At 44.8% G+C, this 25,948-nt stretch overlaps 1 long non-coding RNA gene across 1 annotated transcript; it reads left to right on the top strand.

The window, feature by feature from the left end:
* The first annotated feature begins 1,334 nt into the window (after window positions 1-1,334).
* On the top strand, window positions 1,335-25,366 carry LOC149442192 (uncharacterized). Its single transcript, XR_016307213.1, has 2 exons — window positions 1,335-1,441; window positions 22,823-25,366. It is a non-coding gene; the product is annotated as an uncharacterized LOC149442192 (long non-coding RNA).
* The last annotated feature ends 582 nt before the right edge of the window (window positions 25,367-25,948 follow it).

A 25,948-nucleotide genomic window follows, 5' to 3' on the forward strand; every position in this document is an offset into this window, starting at 1 on the left:
CTGATGTGTCACTCATTTCACTGAGCCTGTCTTCTGAACTACAGAGGAGATGGGAAGAGGAACTTCAAGAGGTGGGGTCAGGACAGGAATCTCAGCTTTCAGGCAAGTTACCATGGGATATGTAGTCCTTAGAAATGGAAAGTAAACAGCACAGAAAAAGCTGCAAAGTATGCTGGGAATCCATGAAGTTGTGGAAATAAGCACAATCTGAAAGAAGATTTTTAAAGTAACCTTATGTAGCTTCCCTCTAGTTAGCCAGGGGGAGCTAGATATGTTTTTATATAAAGGTTGAGTAGCAGCCTGGGATGAGTCAGCCAGATTAACTTAGGTCAGGGCTGAGGGCTCTGCAAGTCAGTTCCCTGATACCTCCCTCTGCTCTAGAAGCTTGAGAAGTTTTTAGAAGGCAGTGGGTAGGGGTGAGGATGAGCTGATCTGCATACCCAAAGGACTCTGACCAATCCCGAAGCAGGAGGCTTGGCATGGGTTCAGGGCAGCCCTTAAGTATGACAGCCTGAACAGGAAGTAGTCAGTGTCGGGTGGAAGATGGAGTGAAGGCTGGAATGTGGAGCCTGGGAGGGGGCCCAGAAGAAAGGCCTACCTGCAGGCGGGAGCTGGAAAGGAGGATCTCTCAGCCTCACCATCCCATGAGAGAGGACTACCTATAGAGCAAAAAAGGAGCCAGCCCAATGTAAGGCCTGAAGGCAGCCGCCAACCCATCAAGATCACAGGAGAGGACTGAGTGAGTAATCCTACACCCCCTGAGCCAGATAAGGGGAGAAGGCAGTCAGGTGGCCAAGCCAACCAGCTCCTCAACTGGGGCTGCTTTGCTAAAATGGCAGTTTTTGGATTCCCTTGCCCAGGGATTCCCTCAGGCAGCAGGAGGAAGAGGAAGATTAATCTGGGGTCTGAGGTGGTAGACCTGAAGGGCTAGAGAGCTTTTCAAAAAGAGTCTTTTTGTCTATGAACTTGTATATAGTTGCTAAGGAGTTTGTCCTCATGTTCACAGTTTCCATGGGCATCCTATACACCCCTCAACCCCATCCAAGTTCAATACCCCTTAATAAAAAAAAACAAGCTCAAGGACTGTTTACTGACTCCAATGTGCAAGTGCAAAGAAAATGCGTGTTGCCTGGCTGTGCAGAACTATAGGGGGACCCAAAACTCAGTGACTCCTAAGGGGGTAGTGCTTCACTTATACTGGATTGCCAAATATAAATATTGTTTCTCTTGCAATTACAATGCTAATGTTGTAAAATGAAAGTGTTTGGTGTGACCATAGATTTCCTTTAAATGGAATACCTGGCAATGGAATATGACCTGTCTTTCTTCCACACCAGTGATATTAAGAGAAGTAATCTTGGGGTACTTCGCTCAGTGGGTGGCCCTGTTGCTGTATTGATGGAGGTATCCGATTTCCTCCCACGCTCCAAAAGACATGCTGGTAGGTTAATTGGCTCCTGTCTAAACTGGTCCTAGTATGTGTATGTATGAATGTGAGTTAGGGACCTTAGATTGTACGCTCCCTAAGGGTTAGGGACTGATGTGAATGTACAGTATCTATGTATGTAAAGCGCTGCATAAATAGACTGTGCTAAAAAAAAGTACCTGTAATAAATAAAATGAAGGGGAGGAACAGAGAAGACAGGATCAAACATCCTTTTAACACAATGTGGAGGATCAACCCCTTAGATTCTACCAATACAGGGTGAGGGGTTCTGGGTTAATCCAGTTGGAGAGCAGAGGACTGATTTACAGTTCTCTCTGGATTGGTAAATCCTCATTCGGGACTTGGAATTCAGAGGCACAGAGAGACTTTGGGTGGGAAACAGTCTCCAAATCCTGATTACATGGGCGTTGCTCCCAAAAAGCTTAACCCACTTGCAAGAGAGGCTTGCAAAGCAGCAGGAAGGAGTCAGCACATATCTTCAAGTTGTGTTGAAAAGTCCACAGCAGTGAGAAAGTGTCGGTTGTTTGGCAACTGAGACTATGTTTAGTTGAGCTCCTGCTACTTATCTTGTCCCCTTAAACAGACAGGGGGAACCCAAACCCATGATGAAGAGCCATTTTGGTTTTAATTACACCAGGACTACTGACTATTTGCCTGTATTTTTGCTGAAGGAACCTGGCTTGGTGAGACCAATAAAGACTATTTACTTTTACAAGTAGCTAGCTGGTGATCTTGGGCATTGCAGATCACAATATATATCTATATCTTCCAGGCCTGGTGACAACCACAACCTCCATTTCCTTTTCTGGTGTCACAGGGGCAAGAAGTGAGGGCAAAACTCTCCAATGAGGACACAGAAAGCAATAACATGGCACAAACGTTAACTCCTCCCCATTTGAGCCCAAACTAAAATTGGCCACAGCCCCCTGGTATGGGCAGGTTTACACTAGGGTCGTTGGTTCGAATCCCAACCATGGCACCCCCTGCCTGGAGTTTGCATGTTATCCCTGTGCCTGTGTAGGTTTCCTCTGGGGACTCCAGTTTCCTCCCACACTCCAAAGACATGCTGGGAGGTTAATTGGCTCCTGTCTAAATTGGCCCTAATATGTGTATGTATGAATGTGAGTTAGGGACCTTAGATTGTATGCCCCTTGAGGATTAGGGACTGACGTGAATGTACAATATATATGTAAAGCGCTGTGTAAATTGACGGCGCTATATCAGTACCTGAAATAATAATAATACACAGACAGTACAAAACGTTCTTAAGTAGAAGGGGATAATAAAAGATGATCTGGCAGAGCATGCTGGGAATTGTGGTTCCCCTAGAAATCCTTCAGGCCATGACCCAGGACACAATTCGACTTATAATGACCTGTAATGGCATTATTTCAATTTTTCCTTAATGTGCTGCATTTTCTCCTGTCCCGGATAATGTGCATTTCTTCAGTTTATTAAATCCTGAGCCTACAGAATCTTTACAGAAAGACAGCTCAGGAAAAACAGTGAAGTGTAACCAGCATTAGGTGTAAGAGTGTAATTATACATTGATTGCCTCTTGTGTCTTCCCATGCTGTTCTGGAGAGTGCGCTTGAAAATATAATTTGCTAGATATTTTGGCGGAGATAAAAATACAATTGCCATCAAGGCACGGCGCTGCAAAGTTAAGCAGGCCAGACGAGAGGATTAAATAGCAGCTGCTGTCAAAAAATTATTTTCAGACAAAATGGTCACTACCAGTCATGTAAAGTCATGTTTTATTTTCCATGAAACTGTCTACTTTTTTTTTTATTTGTTATGACAGCACAGCACGGCAACAGTGGGCATAGTGGTATGCTGGTGAAAAATGGCGTGTGCGTTTGTTTGAGTGCATGCACATTATTGGGACACGTGCGTTGTGCTGCAATGCTGGGAGGTGCAGTGGGGTGCCATTTGGAAGGGACTGTATCACACCAAGATACTTAAAGTAGTTATAAACCTTTATACAGTTGAAGAAAAAGTATGTGAACCCCTTGGGATTACGTGGAGTTTTGCATGAATTGGGCATAAAATGTGCTCTGAACGTCATCTAAGTCACAACAATAGAAGAACACAGTCTGCTGAACATAATACTACACAAACATTATATGTTGCCATGGTTTAATTGCGCATAACATGTAAACATTCACAGTGCAGGGAGGAAAAGGTATGTGAGGCCCTAGCTTAATGACTTCTCCCAGTGCTAATTGGAACCAGGAGTGAGCCAACCTTGACTCCAATCAGTGTGATGATATTGGATGTGTTGCTGACAGCTGTCCTGCCCTTAAATAACACACACCTGTTTTGGGTTTACTGGTTTCAAGAAGCACTGTCTGATGTGAACCATGCCTCGCAGAAAAGAGCTCTCAGAAGACCTACGATGTACGATTGCAACTGTATATACCCAGTGAAGTGACTGACCTCAGATGATACACGGAGATTAAGCAAATCCTGCAAAAGTTGTATCTGTAGTTGTCTACATTCATTCAAAGTCCATAACTTATAAAGCTTGTCTGAGCATTCACAAAACGGGGCAAATACCTGAAACTAAACTCTGCAGAGCTCAGTGAGGAGAGCTCTGAGAGCTGATTGGAGGAAAGAGACACACCCCCCTTCACACAGCTCACAGGAATAGAGCTGAGGCTGTCAATCTATTGGAGGTCTCTCCCCTGTCACCATTTTTCTCTTGGTGTCAGGAAAATTGCCAGAAGTGATTCATGCTGATAGCAGAGAAAGAGAGCAGCAGACAGAAATGACACTTAGTGCTTTTAATATAGACAAGTACACACTATAGAAGGATATGCTTTGTTCATATTTCATGTCTGGGGTTTGCATCCACTTTACGTGCATTGCTAAAATATAGGGGTGCCCCGATATCGGTATCGGTGCTGACATGGAGTATTTTCACAAGTACTTGTACTTGTGAAAATGCTCCCGATGCCCAAAACCAATACTTTGCTGTGTGATTTGCGTCCATACAAAATAAATGGGTGCAAATCGCACTGCAAAGAATAGCATGAGATTTGAACAGGAATGTGATGTGATCCAAAGCACATGTGGTTTCCCCACTGCTATGACAGGCCTGGGTTCACACAGGAGCAGAGCAGGAAACCTCCCTGCACCGGTACCATGCGGTCACACAACGAAAATCCGATTCACAGGTCTGAGAAGTTGAAATCTCTGTGGCCTTCTCTCCTCTCCTTGCAGTGGGCTAGACGTTTTCTGATTGGTCAGCACCATCATGGTCAATCAGAAGCCATCTAGCCAGTACCATCATCCCTGCAAGGAGAGGAGAGAAAGCCATGAGGATGTCAAATCCCCAGACCTGTGAAGCACCTTTTCGTTTTGTGTGACAGCATGGGATCAGTTCAGGGAGGTTTCTGCACCAATTCTGTGTGAACGCAGGTTATGGCAAGCTTGGGTTCACACAGGAGCAGTGGGGAACCTGCATGTGATTGGGATAGGAATCACACCTCATTCCTGTTCACATCGCATGCTATTCTTTGCAGTGTGATTTGGCCCATTCATTTTGTATGGACGCAAATTGCACCTCAAAGTATCTGTACTCAGTATCAGCAAGTACTTGACCAAAAGTATCTGTACTCAGTATCAGCAAGTACTTGACCAAAAGTATCTGTACTCAGTATCAGCAAGTACTTGAGCAAAAGTATCTGTACTCAGTATCAGCAAGCACTTGACCAAAAGTATCTGTACTCAGTATCAGCAAGTACTTGAGCAAAAGTATCTGTACTCAGTATCAGCAAGCACTTGACCAAAAGTATCTGTACTCGTACTCACCAATAAAAAAAAGATATTGGTGCATCCCTTCTAAAATACCAAGCGTTCATTCAAGTTTCATCCATCCATGAAATTTGAATTGCACACAGTCCCATAAGTGCCGCCTCATCAATGTCCATCTGCGCTACTCTTCACCTGCATTTATCAATGTGCATAAAAGAACAAATAAAAATGAAATTGTGAATCAAGTAAGAAAGTGCAACCATGGGGAAATAAATAATCCATGAAATAATAAAGAGTATGTTACCCCAACATTTCATATTCCTGATATGTGCCTACTGTACCATGTACTTGTATGAAAAAATATCCTGTTCTCTTTGTATTGCTTCCTTTGTGTGAAATCTCTGGTGTTCCTGCCAGTAACCCTGCTTTCCTAATAAAAACTGACCACACTAAGCAGGAGAACACATTGTGGTAAATTCTATAGCTGTTCTAGCTGTTCTCCAGCCTGCACTCCTCCAATGATCAGACTTGTCCTGACACGCCCCTCTGCAAACCATTCATTTGAAAGATCAGTGTGCTACTGTTTTTCCTCCCTGAGCTTATGCAGCTGAGAAATGAGGGAATGTGATCACTTATAAAAAGGGGGGGGGGGGTGGAAGGTATTTAAAATGTTTTATACTATCCATGAATAAATATGTTACCTTTTTTTAAAAAAAACCTATCAGGAGTTAAGTTTTAAATCTTTTCTTTGTTAACCGGAAAGGACTTCCATACCTGAAAACATAAAAATATTACCGCACATGCAGAGCTAAATGCAATTTTCTTGTCAACTTGTCTCCTGTCTTGACTTTTAAATATTCCAAATGAATTGGAACTTTCACAAGCCCATCAGTTCTGACATGGAGTTGCCAATGTTTAATAATTCCGAATTGAAATTGTATTATGTCAGCTTTATCCATCAGAAATGGTATTGGGTGGAATGTGGTGATCCTTCCCTGTGCTGGAGCAGAGTATGTAAAGAACGTGTGATGTATGGTATAGATGTGTGATTATCCCCCTGCCTGAAAAGCTGCATCTGTATTACAAGTCTGACAGAATACAAATTAGGACTGCCTGATAACGTGCAGAAAATATATTTTTAGACTTGTTATTGTAACCAGTTTGTCTTTCTGGGAACACAAGAGAAGATATTGACCAATTGTTATACTATACCAATTAGGCAACATCATACAATTAGGTACTTAACCACTTGTCGACCATGCTATATCTGAAAGACAGCTACAGTGTGGTTGGCTAGTAATGGGAGGCATTCTATTGATGTCCTCCCAGAACCTCACTCCCCTGTGTGCCCCTGGGGCGCGCTTCAGGCACGCTCTGTGACTACTTTGTCCTTCGGACACAGCTGATCACAGATTGTGGTAAAGGGACAATCACAGAGGCTCTTTACCATTTGATCAGCTGTGTCCAATCAGTGCCCTGATGATCAGTGCAGCCCCATCAGTGCTCATCATTGCAACCTATGAGTGCCCATCAGTGCAGCCTGTCAGTGCCGATCAGTGAAGCCTATCAGTGCCCATCAGTGCAGCCTATCAGTGCCCATCAGTGCAGCCTATCAGTGCCTCCTATCAGTGCCCATCAATGCAGCTTTTCAGTGCCCATCAGTATAGAAGAAAAATTACTTGTTTGCAAAATTTTATAACAAAAACTAAGAAAAAAAAATTTCAACGTTTGTGGTCTTTTTTTGTTTGTTTAGCTAAAAATAAGAAAAACCTAGTGGTGATTACATACCACCAAAAGAAAACTCTGTCTCAGAACAATTATAAAAATTTCACTTGGGTACAGTGTTCCATGACAGCGCAGTTGTCATTCAAATAAAGACAGTGCTGAATTCTGAAGATTGGCCAGGGCAGGAATGGGGTGACCAGTAGGCAAGTAGCTAAAGTGTCACCAAACCTGCCATCTAAACATAGCATTCTAATCCAGCATAGTGTGCTAATCAGTGGCACTTGAACCCGCAAAGAATGCTTACATGTGGGCTAATTTCATGGCAGTTATTTAACCATTTCCACATTGCACACATTAAAATGCACATTTTAGGCCTGAATATTAGTAAACACCCCAAACAGCATATTTCTGAAAGCAGAGACCCTGGAGAATAAGCTGCTGGCAGTTGCAAGATTAGGGCATGTTTATCAAAAGCAAATTTTCAGTAAAAAATACATTAAGATAATTTTAAAGCACACTAGCACACAAAATTACCCACGTTTTTGGTAAAATAGAAAAAATTAGATTGTGGCAGGTAAATAGATACCCCACATCAAAACTTAAAACTGCATGCTCATGACATGGCAAACTTCGGTATCCAAAATTGTCCATAGGTGATGCTTCATAAGCCTTTACAGTTTGTTAGTTTAGATGTAATCATGAATGAGAGCCATAGATTTATTGCCCTAACGCCAAAGTTTGTGGCAATAATTCACATGTCCGCATGCGTCATTTTCTTACAGTACATAGGCATACCCAAATATGTTTATGTCCCTATGTGCATTTTATTTTTTTTTCATTACACTTAACTTTATTGCTATTAATTACTGTATGGGGCCAATAGCACCAGTGGTGGCACCAGTAGCAGGCTGTGCATTTCACACCTAGGCTTTCAGTGTTGTTCTACGTGAATTAATCCAGCAAGTTTTGGCTCACTTTATTGGGTCATATGAGGATAAAGGAGCCCATAGCCTTGCAAGTCAGCCAGAAAAGCAGGATACATTGTAGAATCCATCAACACAATGAGCGCAGAGGGTCAAGCACAAGCTGGCATCATAGAGAGCAAAGTAGGAATGCTATGGGTCAAGTGATAGACTCTCATGCACATGCTGAAAGCAGACTTCAAAGCACACCGTGTCCCCACTTAGAGTTCATCACTAATAACGCCTTTCCATCAGGCTGGAACTTTTTGGATGTTGGCGCAGCCCACTAGGACTCAACAGCCTACCACTCCGTATTGTGCTATGTACATCTGGTGTTCCCCCATACTCCTTATCCATTCCTCAATGATCCACTATGTTCCACCACAATGCCTCCCTGGCTGTCAGACAGTGTGTATGGCTCATCTATCCTCCCATTCACAGTGTGGCTTCATCCTACTGTGGAAAGAGGGGTGTGCCCTACATGGTGTTATGAGTACTGCTGTCTGACCATCCAATGAAAGGACGCGAAAATGCCAACATGATTATACACCTGCTAGATAGCCCTGGTGTCACCAACGGAAAATCTTATTGGTTAAAGCAACAGTTTCATTCCATTTACTGTAAGTTATTTTGGCCTCAAGCCAGATTTCTTTGACCCGGAAACACATGATGGCTATCATGGCTGAAACATGATTGGATAAAAGCTCTAACATACACTACTGGAAGCAGAAAAACCAAGGCTATTCCTGGCTATGTTCTCTTTCGGAGAGACAGAGTAAATAGGAAAGGTGGTGGCATCTGTCTCTATGTGAGAAGTGATCTCAAAGCGAGTGTGAAAGAGGAGCTAGTTAATGGAGAGTGTGATGAGGCTGAAGTATTATGGGTGGAACTGCACATGGGGGTGCGTACTACAAAGGTAATCATTGGAGTTTGTTATAGGCCTCCCAGTGTTAATGAGGAGGTGGAAACTCAGCTCCTTGCACAGATTGAAAAGGTTTCAAGGGCTGGGACAAGGATAATAATGGGGATTTTAAATACCTGGAAATTGACAGGAGGAATGGTACTGCAGGAACAGTTAAAGGGCAAAAATTTACAAACCTGCTACAGGACAATTTTATGGTACAGTTCATAGAGGCCCCAACTAGGAATGATGCTCTGCTGGACCTGGTAATCTCAAACCATGAAGAACTTATTATAAATGTCCATATAAAAGAACATCTGGGTAGCAGTGACCATAACATGATTTAATTTATTGTTAGCTGTAAACAGCAAGCACATACAGGAAAAATAAAACCGCTCAATTTTAAGAGAACTAATTTTCTAAGGCTGAGAGCTCCTCTCCAAGACTTAGACTGGGAGGGAATATTGGCATTGTTGAACACAACACAGAAATGGGAGTTCTTCAAAAAGACTGTATGTGAAGACACTGCAAAATATATTCCCATGGGAAACAAGTTTAAAAGGATAAAAATCAAACCTATGTGATTTACAGCCAAAGTTAAAAAAGTTATAGATAATAAGAAAAGAGCTTTTATTAAATATAAAAATGAAGGAAGAATATCATCGTCTAAACGTTACAAAGAATATAACAGAAAATGCAAAAAGGAAATAAAGGCTGAAAAAATTGACAAACCCCCAAAAAGTCTTAAAATATATTAATAGTAAAAAGGTCCGGTCTGAGCATGTAGGCCCTTTACAAAATAATCTAGAGGGGGTGACTGGGGACAAATAGAAGGCAAATTTATTAAATACCTTCTTCAGCTCTGTGTATACAAAGGAGCATGGGGGGGGCTCTTGTCCATAATGGGCATGGAATTGACACAGCTCCAGATGATCCATATTGGCTCCCAATTGATATGATCTAAAAATATTTAGACAGAATAAAGGTGAATAAAGCACCTGGACCGCATGGCATACACCCACGGGTCCTTAAAGAATTGAGCTCTGTCATTTCAAAGCTATTGTTTCTAATTATTAGGGACTCTTTAATGACTGGCATAGTACCACTGGATTGGTGTAAGGCCAATGTGGCGCCAATATTTAAAAAGGGGTCAAAATCTTTACCAAGTAATTATAGACCTGTTAGTTTAACATCTATAGTTGGGAAAATACTGGAGAGATTAATAAAAGATCACAGAGATGAGTTCTTGCTGGAAAAAAATATTTAAAGCAACAGACAGCATGGATTCATGAAAGACAGAAGTTGTCAAACAAATCTGATTTTTTTTATGAGGAGGTGAGCAGTGTTGGAACACTTACTTTTTAATATATTTATAAACGATATAGGGTCTGGGATTATAAATCCCAATTCAGTCTTTGCAATTTGCTCTGTGTAATTGGGCAACTATGTGGCAAATGAGTTTTAATGTTGATAAATGTAAGGTTCTGCACTTGGGGGCTAAGAATATGCATACATCATACATACTGGGGGGGGGGGTACAACTGGGGGGATCAATGGTGAAGGATCTGTGAGTTCTGGTAGATCACAAGCTTAATAATGGCATGCAATGCCAAGCTGCGGTTTCTAAACCGAACAAAATCCTCTCTTGTATTAAAAGAGGTATAGACTCCAGAGAGAGATATCATATTACCCCGGTACAAATCATTAGTAAGACCTCATCTGGAATATGCAGTTCAATTTTGGGCACCAATTCAGAAAAAGAACATTGGGGAACTGGAGAAAGTACAGAGAAGGGCAACCAAACTGATAAGAGGCATGGAGGAACTCAGCTATGAGGAAAGATTAGAGGAACTGAATTTAAGAGGGAGGAGATTAAGGGGGAATATGATCTCCATGTATAAATATATCAGTGGTTCATATAGTGAAGTTGGTGTAGAGTTATTCACCCTGAGGAGAAATGTAATCTCCAAACACGGAAAGGTTTCTTCACAGTAAGAGCTGTGAAAATGTGGAATAGACTCCCTCAAGAGTTGGTTCTGGCCAGCTCAGTGGATTGCTTTAAAAAAGGCCTGGATTCTTTCTTGGATACACAGAATATAACTGGTTACTAAAATTTATAGGTAAAGTTGATCCAGGGAATATCCGATTGCCTCACGGGGGATCAGGAAGGAATTGTTTTCCCTGCAGGACCAAATTGGATCATGCTTTGCTGGGTTTTTTGCCTTCCTCTCGATCAGCTGTGAATGTAGAATAATAACTATTTTTTTTGTTATGGTTGAACTGGATGGACTTTTGTCTTTTTTCAGCCAGACTAACTATGCAACTATGTAAGAGAAAAGCTATGAAATGAAGAGAATATAATATATTGGGAATACAACCTTCATGGAGAAAACATATTAAAATGTAAGTCAGTGATTCTGAAAGTTTAGGCAGTGTTTAGACCAGCGGAGAAAGCCTTGCTGGCCCTGATGACCCTGCGCTGGATAGCACACTATTGACAGGTTCCCTATATTGAGACATCAGTTGTACATTAGATCCTTGATATCTCCTCTGAACTTCACTGCTGTTAATGGTTACAGATCATGCTCCATTAGTTGCTTCCTTGGTCACAGCAGCCAGGGAATGACAACACTGCATCCAGAAGTGAATCAATAGACGTCGCTTCTAAACGTGAGGTTTGTTTCATTCTGAATCTAAATTCATACAATATTTTCATTGTTTTGAGATTCGAATTTATCCAAATTTCTGAATTACAATAGTAATGAATTTAAGCTAATCCAAAATAGTGAGACAAAACTTTGTCCAAAATAATGAATTATCGGAATTCAAAACGAATTTGAAAATTAAATTAAATTTGAAAACAAATATATAAACAAATTGCTGACTATTGTTGCTTTGCTTCTAAGGCTGTGTGTATTAGTGTTAGAATATAGCCCTTTTCAAGATTCGAATTTAGCAAAGAATAGAATAAAACAGAATAGAAAATAAAAAAAAAATTGAAAATAAAGGAATAAAATTGAAAGGAAAGGAAAATAATAGGATAGTAAATCATAGAATAGAATATAAAGGAATTGAATAGAAAAAATAGAATAGTAAAAAATATTTAGAATAGAATACAATAAAATAGAAAGAATATAGCCATCTTCCAAAATTCGAATTTCAAAAAGAATAGAATTGAATAAAACAGAATATAATAGAAGAGAATAGAATAGAAGAATAAAATAGAAAGAATATAGCCTCCCAGCTTTATGCTGTCAACTGATCAGGCGGGCTATCTATATTGCATTTTTAGTAGATATACAATTTAAATTGTTTTTTGAAAATTTGTTTTGCACATTTCATTCATTTGCTGTTCCACATTTTAAAGTGTATACTTGGGCTAAATGGAAAAAAAAAAAAAACATTCAGTACCCCTCTGCAATACATGCACAATTCCCATTGTTTTGTGTGTCTAAAAACATTGCCAGTATAGAAAAACACTTGTTTATTCCCCGCTGTAAAAAAGAAAGTGCCAGTTAAAAAAACAAAAAAAAACAGCATGGGGTTGCCCCTTTCATTCCAAACCAGTCTTTCGAGTCTGGTATGAATTTTTAGGGGAGCCCCACAGCAAAATAAAAAAAACAGTGTGGGGTCCCCACAAAAATCCCTACCTGACTTTTAGGTCTAATATGGATTTTAAGGGGAACCTTTACAGCATTTTTTTTTAAATGGAGTGGGGTCCCCCCCAAAATTCATGTAAGAGCTTTATTCAAGCATGCAGCCCAGCAGGCTAGGAGAAGGGGGATGAGCGAGCGCCCACCACCAAAGCATACCAGACCACATTCTGTCAACATGGGGGGGTGCTTTGGGGAAGATGGTGGTTGTTGGGGTCTGTGGGCAGGGGGCTTATCGAAATCTGGAATCCGCCTTTTAAAGGGGGCCTCACCGAATAAGTGTCAAAAGTAATAAAAAGAAAAAAAAAACAGACAGTTTTTGACAAGTCCTTTATTAAAATGACGTCACTGGGTGACCCCGCCCCCATGTCTACCTATCATATGGCATGTGTCCCTGGACAGGACATATCATGTTTGACGGGCTGCATTTTTTGTGTGTGTGCAGGTCATCGTTCATTGTGACTGACGTTGGATCTACTTTGTTGGACATTTCTTTTTGGAGGGGTTTAGTAAATGACTTGTACTATGTACACTATACTCATTCACATGGGGGGAGGGGGATGGGATCTTGGGGCTTCCAAATTTCTGTTGTTTTTTTTTTTTTTTACATTCTTTATTTGTAAATGTAATTTTTACAGAAAAATTCATAAGAAAAAAAATGTATGTGATGAAAAAATAATGAGCATAATATAGTCAAATGAACACATAAAACGCAATGGGGTTTATTTACTAATGCCGGTCAGCTTCCAGGTTTTATTGCTAAAGCTTAATTGAACAAGCTGAGGTTAGAAGCTGATTGGCTCCCACACACAGCTGCACCAGATTCTGAGCGCTCCAGTTTTAGTAAATCTCCCCCAATGTGTTTAACCACTTGCCTCCCGGGCACTTATACCCCCTTCCTGTACAGGCCAATTTTCAGCTTTCAGCGCTGTCACACTTTGAATGACAATTGCGCGATCATGCAACACTGTACCCATATGAAATTTTGATAATTTTTTTCACAGACATAGAGCTTTCTTTTGGTGGTATTTAATCGCCACTGAGGTTTTATTTTTTGCAGTATAAACAAAAAAGGAGCAAAAAAAAAAAAGTTTTTCTTTGTTTCTATTATAAAATTTTGCAAACAGGTAATTTTTATCCTTCACTGATGTGCATTGATGAGGCTGCCTTGATGGGCAGCACTGATGGGCACTGATAGACAGCACTGATGGGCACTGATGAGGTGGCATGGATAGACAGCACTGATGGGCACTGATAGGCTGCACTGATGAGGTGGCACTGATGAGGTGGCTCTGGTGGGCATTGATGAGGAAGCACTGATGATGCTGTACTGATATGCAGCAATGATGGTCACTGATAGGCGCACTGATGGGCACTCATAGGTGGCACTGATGGGCAGCACTGACTGATGGCACTGACTGGCAGCACTGATGGGCGGCACTGACTGGCAGCACTGATGGGGGGCACTGCTGGGGGGCACTGGTGAGAGGCACTGCTGGACAGCACTGCAGGGCACTGATCATCAGGGCACTGATGATCAGTGCCGATCTGCTCTGTGACAGCTGCCAATTATCGGCAGTACTTTCCTCACGCTGTGACAGAGTGAGGAAAGTGCTGCTGATAACCGGCACCTGTATTTACTCTGTGATCTGCTATGTCATTGGACACAGCTGATCACGTGGTAAAAGGTCTCTGTGATTGGATTTTTACCTCATCATGTGATCAGCTGTGTCCGTAGGACACAGCGATCATGGAGATCGCTGTGTGCGCACCACTGGGGGTACGGGAGGGTGCGTTCTGGAAGGATGTCATATGACGCCCTTCCAGAACTGGATAACCGCACTGTAGCCATCATTCGACTATAGTGCGGTTAGCAAGTGGTTAAACAAAAAATAATATATGAACAATAGTTAATTGAATTTTCATGGAAGATGTTTCTGCCTAAACAGAAGGGTGGCTCTTCCTTCTCCACTTGGACAAATACAGTATATCTTACATTCCTATACTGAAGAATAGATTTCATATTAATTGTCATAAATATAGGATATGTGAGAAAGAAAAAACAATGAGCATAGCATAGTCAAACACATACATAAAACATAATGTATTTAAACCCCATGCCTGCAGACCCCCACAACCACCACCCAGGGTTGTGGGAAAGAGGCCCTTTTCCCCATCAACATGCGGACAAGGTGCTTTGGGGGATGCCTCCCGCCCCGTAAGCCCCCCTCCCATGTTCGGCTACATCTGAACCTCCGAAAATGACATTTTCATCGGAAAAAAGAATCTGAACAAACAGAATCACATAACAGCAGTCCACTTTTATAAATAAGGAGAAAGAAAGTCTTTAAACATTAGATTTCCCACCCAGGGGGTTTCAGCTTCACAGAAAACAGTGTTAAATGAAAATACAGAGCCATCTGGCTCTCCTGTCAGCAGCACCACTGCTCACTCTGGTCTTCCAGGCCATGGGCTCCTCAGGCTCACCCAGGTTATCCTTGCAGTACCCTACTGCATAGACCCACTCCTGGGCTCTGGAGAGGGTTATCCAGCAGTCCAGGTTCTCCCACTATTGAGACTTACAGATCTCCTTCCTGGATCCTCTACTTGCGTCAACTCTCTTGATCCTCTGCTGACCCACTTAGCTGTCCCAATTCTCATGATCCTGCAAGTAAGGGGATCTCTCCACCATGGAGTCTTGTCTCCCCAGTAGGCCACCTCTCCTGGCTGGAGCACACCTCACTCCTCACACTCTACCTGTATTGCTGAACAGTCTGTTCGACATATACAACCTGTAGAACTCCAGGAAAACCTGGACACAGTATTGAAGGCTCTGTCCCACCCAAGACAATATGGAACCTTCGAACTCCAGGCCTGATCCCGGACTACTAAACTCAGAGAACATTTAAAACACCGTTTTCTCTGCTCGCAGAACACATGCTGGAGCTTCTCAGACTGCAAATCTGAGAATCCTGTGTCTTGTATCCTGTATCCATTTTTCCAACCATTACCTAAATTCACATAGTGGCAGGGCCTTGCACTTTCACAATGCCCATTCACTTGAAAAGGTTGCCTAACACATCAAAATGCTTCAAAAAGGTGCCATGTTTAGCAAAAGAGCATTATGATCAAGGCCGGTGCTAGGCAAGACCAGCTACTTGCACCCCCCCTCCCCCCCCAGAAAAATATAAAATATTTTAAAAACAGAAAATATTAAATCAACAAATCATGCAACTGCTAAATTTCTTTCAATTTGCAAAAGTACTGTAAGTGCCATAAGATGCCACCAGCACCAATATTGACAACAAAAATATATATTAACCAAATATAAATTAACTGTATTAACCAATCAAACTGAGAAACTAAAAAAAAAAGAGACAGAGTTACAAAACTCCACAGAGATCAGTAGCCACCAGCCAGCTTGCAGTAAGGGACTGAGTCTGAGAGGAACACTGGAAGGAGCTGCAGCTCAGCTGTGACACTGGCCTCAGACACCCAGCATCTTCCTCCGCCTCTTCCACCCCTCCCCTCAGCTGAAGGATAATTCATGACATGGCAGCATCCCACACGATCAATCAGCATCCGCTTCCCTCACCCCGACCAGTGTCTGCCTCCCTCCTCCTCCCGTCACCTCCATGACCTGCCATTCTCCTAGGCTCAGCTCGCCTCTGATGGCTCCTGCCAGGGTGCCGAGTCTAGGCTGAGGCTCTTAGTGAGGACATGCAGCCTCCCAGCGTTACACCTCTTCCCTCTCATACACATCAGGACCTGATTATCCTACTCTCATAGGGTTAACCCTGAAACCACAGCACACCCCAGCCAATTGATTGGCTACAGCTGCATAGAAGGCAGAGCCAGCTCTGGACCCGTACCATTCAGTCACTAGCCGGCTCCCTGTTACAACTGGAGGATTGTGTGTGCCAGTGTTTGTATCGGAAAAGTACTGACCGATCCTCTGATCAGAGACCACTGACCGCCCTGGATCCTGGAGGTAATGTCATCACTTCTCATCCTAGGGGGAGCCGACACTTCACTGCTACACGGAATACTGTTATGTGTGTATATGTACTAAATGGTCATGTGTGTAGGCAGGCTGTTAGACAATTGTGCAGAGTAAAGGTATCATCATTGCCTCATTATTTCCTGTGTATGAAGAGAGGAGGACTCTCCAGAGAAATTACGAATTCATACAAGAGGTCCATAGGCCACACAGAAAGAGTGCTGGCGTGTGCTATGCCCAGGCGACCCTAGGTGGCAGTGCGCACCAGGCAGCTGCCTAGTTTGCCTAGTGGAAGCACGGGCCTTGATTATGATGCACCCTTCCCCCAACACTAGCAATGATCCACTTGCATTGCATAGAGCAGTGTTTTTCAGTCAAGGCACCCTTTAAAATTATGGACAGTCCCGAGGCACCCTTTAAAATTATGGACTGTCTTGAGGCACCCCATTCTAAAATGTGAAAAACTACTCTACTAGTTTTATATAACGCAGCAACATCCACACATGTAGGACACCCAACATTAGAGGTGACTTATTCTTCCAAAATACACTGACTAGTATTCCAGTGTTTCTCTTCTCCCTCAGTTTTTCTCCATCGCTGAGCTAATGTGACTCCAGTACTGATGGAGAGGAGCAGGGGAGGGTCAAACTAGGATGCTGTGCAGGCAGCTGACACCATCCTTATCAATTGGTGATGTCATTGGTTCTCAGGACACCGGCGGCTAGAAAGTCTTAATGGTGCACAATGGAATCCTGTGGCTTTATGTGACTAAAAGGCAGGCTTGTTCCACCTGCTGGCTTGTATACAAGTTTTGGGAAATTTTTAGACATTTTGCCAAGGCACCTCTGAAGAAACCTCAAGGCACCCCAGGGACCCTGGGCACCCTGGTTGAGGAAGGCTGGTATAAAGAAGCACAGACACTCAATGATGGCATCACAGGGTCTAAAATAAGGTATATAGGGAACATGGAAAGGTTTCAATTTAAAACTGAATTCAAAATATGGGCAGATTAAAGTTCAGTTTTAATGTTTCATTAACCAAACGCTAGGATTAATAAATAGACAGTAAAACGTAGTCATTAAAGCTAAGCGAATGAACAGTGAGTGGTGACTGACAACAAGCTACAGAAACATTGTCACTTTGGAAAAAGCAGACTCCATTAAGAGGCCTAAGGGAGGCTTTGATGGACATAACAAAAGAAACCATTCAATGTCTGCATCGATCTCGGAGGAAATTCACATTTAACAATGTTATAATTGAAATGTTCCCCTGATGGACACTTATTCCCCGGCAGGTGTCCCGACTGGAATTACGTGCTGCTGATTTCCATGGAGAGATCTGGAGACTGTTGGGGGTCATAAATGAATTTTCATGGAAGGCCCCTGGTGTTAATTTGAGATCAATCAAATAAGCATAATCATTTTCATCTTCATTAGACACTGTAACAACTGCATTCGTAATTTTAGCAGCAGCACCAGTGATCAGGGACACATTTCCAATATCTACCTCTCTGATAGCAACATTCTCTTAACCTGAGTAATAGCAGCACCTAGAACTTTAGTAGTAGCAGCCATGATATTAGTAGTAGCAGCATGTCAGGGCTCCCAGGTATGACCAGAGGTGTGTGACTGATGCAGGGAAACGCAGACTTCAGATATGTGATAAACAATACAATTTATTAACACTAACCATACAAACATAAACGCAGTGCAATACTAAACATAATACAGTGCAAACAAACCAAACCAAACCACCCACAGATAACAGTACATACAAGCAAGCGTCGTCAGGCAGGCCGGGTCAATATCAATTGGGCAGGTAGGTACAGGGGGAGCAAGCAGAGAATGGTCGGGGTCACAGGCCAGGTTCAGCAGGTAGCAAGCAGCGTAGTACAGAGGGTCAGGCAGAGGGATGGTCAGGGTCACAAGCCAGAGATCAAAACAGGTAACAAGCAGCGTAGTACAGAGGGTCAGGCAGAGGGACAGAAACAGGATGCAGGACAGATACAGGGCCCAGGACAAACACAACACCAAGGCAGAGTCTGTGGGTCTGGCCATCCCTTAAATACCCCAGCATCATCAGTTCCAGGTGTTAGCTGGCTGAAAGGTTGAGTCTCTGATTGCTGGGAGCACCCGCTGGCCAGCCCTGGTACTGCAGATCAAAAGGCAGGTGAGTCCCACCATTGCTGGCCAGTCCATTCCTAACAGTACCCCCCCCCCCAAGGAGCGGCCTCAGGACGCTCCAAACAGTCCTAGCTGGGCAAAATGTTCCACCGCCCGGGTCTGGTAACTGGCGGGATATCAAAGACTGGCACACCGGGCAGGACTCCGGGCAGCGGCACACCGGGCTGGACTCCGGGCAGAGGCACACCGGGCTGGACTCCGGGCAGAGGCACATCGAGCAGAGGCACACCGGGCAGAGGCACACCGGGCAGAGGCACACCGGGCAGAGGCACATCGGGCAGAGGCACATCGGGCAGAGGCACATCGGGCAGGACACCGGGCAGAGGCACATCGGGCAGGACTCCGGGCAGAGGCACATCGGGCAGGACTCCGGGCAGAGGCACATCGGTTTACCAGGCGAAGCAGCAGGCAGCGGGCCACCAGGCGGAGCAGCAGGCACCGGGCCCCCGGGCGGAGCAGCAGGCACCGGGCCCCCGGGCGGAGCAGCAGGCACCGGGCCCCCGGGCGGGGCGACATGCATCGGGCCCCCGGGCGGAGCAGCAGGCACCGGGCCCCCGGGCGGAGCAGCAGGCACCGGGCCCCCGGGCGGGGCGACCGGGCCCCCGGGCGGGGCGACCGGGCCCCCGGGCGGGGCGACAGGCATCGGGCCCCCGGGCGGGGCGACAGGCATCGGGCCCCCGGGCGGGGCGGCAGGCACCGGGCCCCCGGGCGGGGCGGCAGGCACCGGGCCCCCGGGCGGGGCGGCAGGCACCGGGCCCCCGGGCGGGGCGGCAGGCACCGGGCCCCCGGGCGGAGCGGCAGGCACCGGGCCCCCGGGCGGAGCGGCAGGCGTCGGGCCCCCAGGCGGGGCGACAGGCATCGGGCCCCCAGGCGGGGCGACAGGCATCGTGCCCCCAGGCGGGGCGACAGGCATCGTGCCCCCAGGCGGAGCGGCGGGCGCCGGACCCCCAGGCGGAGCGACAGGTCTCGGGCCCTCAGGCGGAGCGGCGGGCGCCGGACCCCCAGATGGAGCGACAGGTCTCGGGCCCTCAGGCGGAGCGGCGGGCGCCGGACCCCCAGGCGGAGCGACAGGTCTCGGGCCCTCAGGCGGAGCGGCGGGCGCCGGACCCCCAGGAGGAGCGACAGGTCTCGGGCCCTCAGGCGGAGCGGCGGGCGCCGGACCCCCAGATGGAGCGACAGGTCTCGGGCCCTCAGGCGGAGCGGCGGGCGCCGGACCCCCAGGCGGAGCGACAGGTCTCGGGCCCTCAGGCGGAGCGGCGGGCGCCGGACCCCCAGGCGGAGCGACAGGTCTCGGGCCCTCAAGCGGAGCGGCGGGCGCCGGACCCCCAGGAGGAGCGACAGGTCTCGGGCCCTCAAGCGGAGCGGCGGGCGCCGGACCCCCAAGCGGAGCGACAGGTCTCGGACCCTCAGGCGGAGTGGCGGGCGCCGGACCCCCAGGCGGAACGACAGGTCTCAGGCCCCCAGGCGGGGCGGCGGGCACCGAGTCACCAGGCACAACCGTGGGCTCCGAGTCAACTGGGATGACCGCTGGCACTGGGTCAGACATTGGATCGTCTGGCTGGACAGCGGGCATCGGGTCACCAGGCATCAGGTCATTTGGCTTGACAGCGGGCACCGCGTCATCTGGCAAGGCAGTGGGCTCCGAGTCAACAGGCACGACAGTGAGCACCGGGTCATCAGGTACCGGATTGTCTGGCTCGACAGCGGGCATCGGGTCACCAGGTATGACAGCGGGCACTGGGTCACCAGGCATCAGGTCATTTGGCTCGACAGCGGGCACCGGATCAGGTACCGGATCATCTGGATCAACAGCGGGCATCGAGTCAACTGGCCTAATAGGATCGTCAGGCTGGATCAGTTCATCATGCTGGGTAGAGGCATCAGGCCGAGTAGAGGCTTCAGGCCGAGTAGAGGCTTCAGGCCGAGTAGAGGCATCAGGCCGAGTAGAGGCATCAGGCCGAGTAGAGGCTTCAGACCGAGTAGAGGCTTCAGGCCGAGTAGAGGCATCAGGCCGAGTAGAGGCATCAGGCCGAGTAGAGGCATCAGGCCGAGTAGAGGCTTCAGGCTGAACCACGGAAGGCAGGCTCACCGGTTTGGATACTGGCAGGATGGTATTGGTTGGAAAGAATTTTCGCTTTTTTCTGGTTTTAACTACTGGAGCACTGCAAGTAAATGCAGGTCTGCAAACGAATGGAGCAGCTGGAGACAGAGAAGAACTGGAGGATGGAACAGGAGAGGGAGCGGTTGCTACAGAGGGCTCTTTTACAGGGTTAAAGGCAGGATAGGTGCAGCGAGTGGGAACAGGGTACTGACATGCGGTAGATAGCAGGGCAGGAGGAGCTGTTGGGAATGCAGGAATAGAGTTTTGAGGAAATAGATTAGAAGCAGGACTGGGTCTTTGTAAGCTGACTGAGGCTGGGTGCAACAAATCTGTCCATGTCTGCAGTATGGGTTGAACAAAGCTGAGCTTACACAAAGCCTGTCTGGTCAATGACTGTACTGCGTTTATACAATCTCTTAGTGTCTGTGGTGAATATGTGGAATAACGCTCCAGAAAGTAACCCACATCATCCTCTAATAACCACACCAGGGACTCTACCTGGTCTGCACTAAATGGTGGCAAAAATCCATCCCTGCATTCGGGGGAACCAGATGAAACCAACTCAGCACAAACCTCAATCAAAGGCTGCACCTCAGAGAACTCTGTGCCCTGATCTACTAGAACATGAGCGAGCCGTATACATTCTAGCAGTTCATCCCGGGTATACTCCTTCAGAGTCTGATAAGCATACTCCCTGTCATCAAACACTAGCAGATATAAATATTCAACCTCATCAAGATCCATCCTTCCCATCAACAAGCCAAGATGGCTTCCCTGTGCAGCCACTTCTGGTCAGGATTGGCCTTGGTGTAATGTCAGGGCTCCCAGGTATGACCAGAGGTGTGTGACTGATGCAGGGAAACGCAGACTTCAGATATGTGATAAACAATACAATTTATTAACACTAACCATACAAACATAAACGCAGTGCAATACTAAACATAATACAGTGCAAACAAACCAAACCGGTTCAGCAGGTAGCAAGCAGCGTAGTACAGAGGGTCAGGCAGAGGGATGGTCAGGGTCACAAGCCAGAGATCAAAACAGGTAACAAGCAGCGTAGTACAGAGGGTCAGGCAGAGGGACAGAAACAGGATGCAGGACAGATACAGGGCCCAGGACAAACACAACACCAAGGCAGAGTCTGTGGGTCTGGCCATCCCTTAAATACCCCAGCATCATCAGTTCCAGGTGTTAGCTGGCTGAAAGGTTGAGTCTCTGATTGCTGGGAGCACCCGCTGGCCAGCCCTGGTACTGCAGATCAAAAGGCAGGTGAGTCCCACCATTGCTGGCCAGTCCATTCCTAACACAGCAACACCTGGGGGGGCAGTTTATCAATGCTCTCACATAAGATTCACACAACTTTCACAATTTCGTTCAGTTTGTGCATGTTCGGTAAGGGCTCATTCACAATGGTGGCTAGGGGGCAGTAAAGGCAGGTGGTTAAGCCATGGTTTTATTGTTCCCTGAAAAACCACCTAAACAAGGACAAAGTGCGTAACATCTATGATGGGCAATTAACTGACAGGAAGCCATGGCTAACTCCACTACTTGGGCTCTGGAGTACAACAACTGAATCTATCTATTTTGGACGAATATTTGAACACAATTTGGTGGCACTAAGTCTTGGCATACATAATCTGTTTGGGTAGTATTTTCTAGTGTCCCTTGTGCCACATATATTGATTCATGGTCTATAAAATGCTCCTCCTGCCCCAAGGTGAAGTTGCTCATCAGGCGGTCATCGTAGGAGATGATGATCTTATGCCATTGTTTTTAAAGAATTGAGTTTCATTGGTAACATATGTGCTCATATGTGCTCCTGAAGAAGAAAGAGTGTTTTAGAAATGCGTTGTGCTTCCTATGTGGACTAGTTATGCACTAACAGGAATTATGCATACTGAATATGGGATCCTTGTTCTGTTGTAACATATGCATGTGGTTACTGCCGTGTCCCTTTTAACTTTTCTATAATTAAAATTGGATTTATTAGGAGATATATGGTCTTTCTCCCCCCATTTTTTTGTGTTACCTTATTTTCATGTATGTCCATTAAAAGTCCTGTTCCTACAAATGATTTTTCTCCTTCAGGGCTCTACACTTCATGGCAAAATTAAAACCTCCCGTGGCATTTGGTGGGCTGTACCACAGCTGAAGATGACCCATTCAAGAGAATTGGGCCAAGCAGCAACCACCATGCAGCTGTGAACAATACATGCACTTGTGGCACTGTGGTTCCATCTTTATAAGATTTAAACAGGCGGTGAAGAAGCGACAAATCATCTCCCACCTGTCTGTCAAACATCCTCAGAAAGGCAATCCGTGATGACTGTTGCAGATGCCCTAAAAATGATTCTTGGGTGAAAACATTGATTAGCATTGCAATTTTAGTAGTACTAGGGGCATCAGCTATACTATGAATGTTCTACCCCACAACCTACAACTGTGAATATACAACACCCACTTTGCCTTCAACCTACAGTCCTGAACCTGCAGTGCAGATGGAACCTTTTCCAAACCAAAAAATAGTAACAACTTCCACTAATCATAAAATAAAATAAATACTTGTGAGCTACTATGATGACAGAGATTTTTCCAATTAAATTCCTATATGTAATGATATATAAAATTATGTTTTACTTGTGGTTCGCTGGCCCTCACACCTACTCATTAAATAGTGTTAAGTGACTGACAATTAATTATTAATAATAGTGCCGCGCTCCTAAATAAATTATTTGTGATTGAATATTGTTATGATTTCTAAACCGATTTTATATAGTTTAAAGTACCAAGGAATAAAAAATAGATAAATAAATCAAATTAATGAGATATATGATGCTGGAATAGATCATCAATTACCTATAACATCTTATATAATTCATAAACCATGATAGTGCCCATAATCATAAGTGACATCTAATAGTGAACAAAAAATCTGTGCACATAATAATGAGTCCTCTTCCAATGTGAATGATAAGTGAACTTCTTATTCCCACAATCCAGGTGTAGTGTGATCTTAATATGCGCTCACCTTATTTTTTATTAATAATAATATGATAGGCAAAAATAGCTTTTTGTCCTTTTAGGACTGATGGGATACTCCTCCTGTGTGCTGCTTACCAAAGGCAAATGGATAATATAATTGGATCTCTAATCCACCTGGGGTCTCCACAATGATCGTGACTGATACTGGTCAGGAATGGATGGGTAGATGACTATATCCCCTGTTGTTTTCTCCTGGGGTCACCTTCCTCCTGTATCAATCTCTCTCCAGTATATCACGGATTGATCACCTCCTCTACTGCCACGTCCACGAACCTCTCCAATCTCCAATCCAATCCAAGAGGTTGGTGGACGTGGCAGTAGAGGAGGTGATCAATCCGTGATATACTGACCATGGCTTACAGCTCATGAAAACCCCAAATCCACAATCTCAGAAAATGAGAATATTGTGAAAAGGTGCAATATTCTCAGCTCAAAGTGTCCCACTCTAATCAGCTAATTAAGCCATAACACCTGCAAAAGGTTCCTGAGCCTTTAAATGGTCTCTCAGTCTGGTTCAGTAGGAATCACAATCATGGGAAAGACTGCTGACCTGACAGTTGTGCAGAAAACCATCATTGACACCCTCCATAAGGAGGGAAAGCCTCAAAAAAGCCTCTTACCTGGGCTAAAGAAAAACAGAACTGGTCTGTTGCTCAGTGGTCCAAAGTCCTCTTTTCTGATGAGAGCAACTTTTGCATCTCATTTGGAAACCAAGGACCCAGAGTATGGAGGAAGAATGGAGAGGAACACACTGCAAGATGCTTGAAGTCCAGTGTGAAGTTTCCACAGTCTGTGTTGATTTGGGGAGCCATGTCATCTGCTGGTGTTGGTCCACTGATTCTTCATTAAGTCCAGGGTCAATGCAGCCGTCTACCAGGAGATTTTGGAGCACTTCATGCTTCCTTCCACAGACAAGCTTTATGGGGATGCTGACTTGATTTTCCAGCAGGACTTGGCACCTGCCCACACTGCCAAAAGCACCAAAACCTGGTTCAATGACCATGGGATTACTTGTGCTTGATTGGCCAGCAAACTTGCCTGACCTGAACCCCATAGAGAATCTATCGGGCATTGCCAAGAGAAAGATGAGAGACATGAAACCGAACAATGCAGAAGAGCTGAAAGCCGCTATTGAAGCATCCTGGTCTTCCATAACACCTCAGCAGTGCCACAGGCTGATAGCTTCCATGCCACGCCGCAAAAGGGGCCCAAACCAAGTACTGAGTACATATGCATGCTTATACTTTTCAGAGGTTCGATATTGTTCTATGTACAATCCTTGTTTTATTGATTACATGTAATATTCTCATTTTCTGAAATTGTGGATTTGGGGTTTTCATGAGCTGTAAGCCATAATCATCACAATTATGACAAATCACAGCTTGAACTATCTTGCTTTGCATGTAATGAGTCTATCTCATATATTAGTTTCACCTTTTAATTTGTATTACTGAAATAAATGAACTTTTGCATGATATTCTAATTTTTCGAGTTTCACCTGTATATAAGGCCAATGAGGCTGAAATGTGTCAGCATGATTGTTAACCTTTTTCCACTTGTATCTGGAATAAAAATTACATTGAAGGAGAATGCAGTGTGCTAACTTACTATTTTCTGTTTAGAAATAACAATAGTAATAACTATATTTATTGTAAGATATATTTATTGTAGACTGTTTATATATATTTTTTTCAAACTAGAAAAAAAGGATAATGGTGTAGACCAAAGATGGCTTATTTGTTTTGATAGAGTAGGGAATGGTTAGAATCTGTCAGTTTTTCAATGCTGCCTGTGTTCCTACTGTTGAGGTTCACCTTATTTGTCCTGATGAGCATTGCAACTGAGAGAAAGAGTGATGGGGAATTCAAAATTGTTATATCTGTCACAGAAACGGGAATGAAGGTGAAATCTTCCAATGGGAACACCTTAGTGACAAATGTGTTAAAAGGAATTTCCTGGGACAGGAAGAGAATGTAAATCTCCATAATGAGACACAGACAACAATAAGAACCACTTGGAAGAAATAACCAGCAATCACTGAGATGGAACTCGAAGTCCACATCTCCAGCTTGTCCAATCAGAGCATGCTATTTTTGAGAAACTGTAAAGTTACCTTTGAATGGCCCATGCCAAGACGCCAACCTCCGGTGTTCACAATGTAGCAAGGGAACT

This window comes from Staurois parvus, unplaced genomic scaffold (assembly GCF_062004578.1).
Source record: "Staurois parvus isolate SC_StPar_1 unplaced genomic scaffold, SC_StPar_1.0 ptg000903l, whole genome shotgun sequence".
Lineage (NCBI taxonomy): Eukaryota > Metazoa > Chordata > Amphibia > Anura > Ranidae > Staurois > Staurois parvus.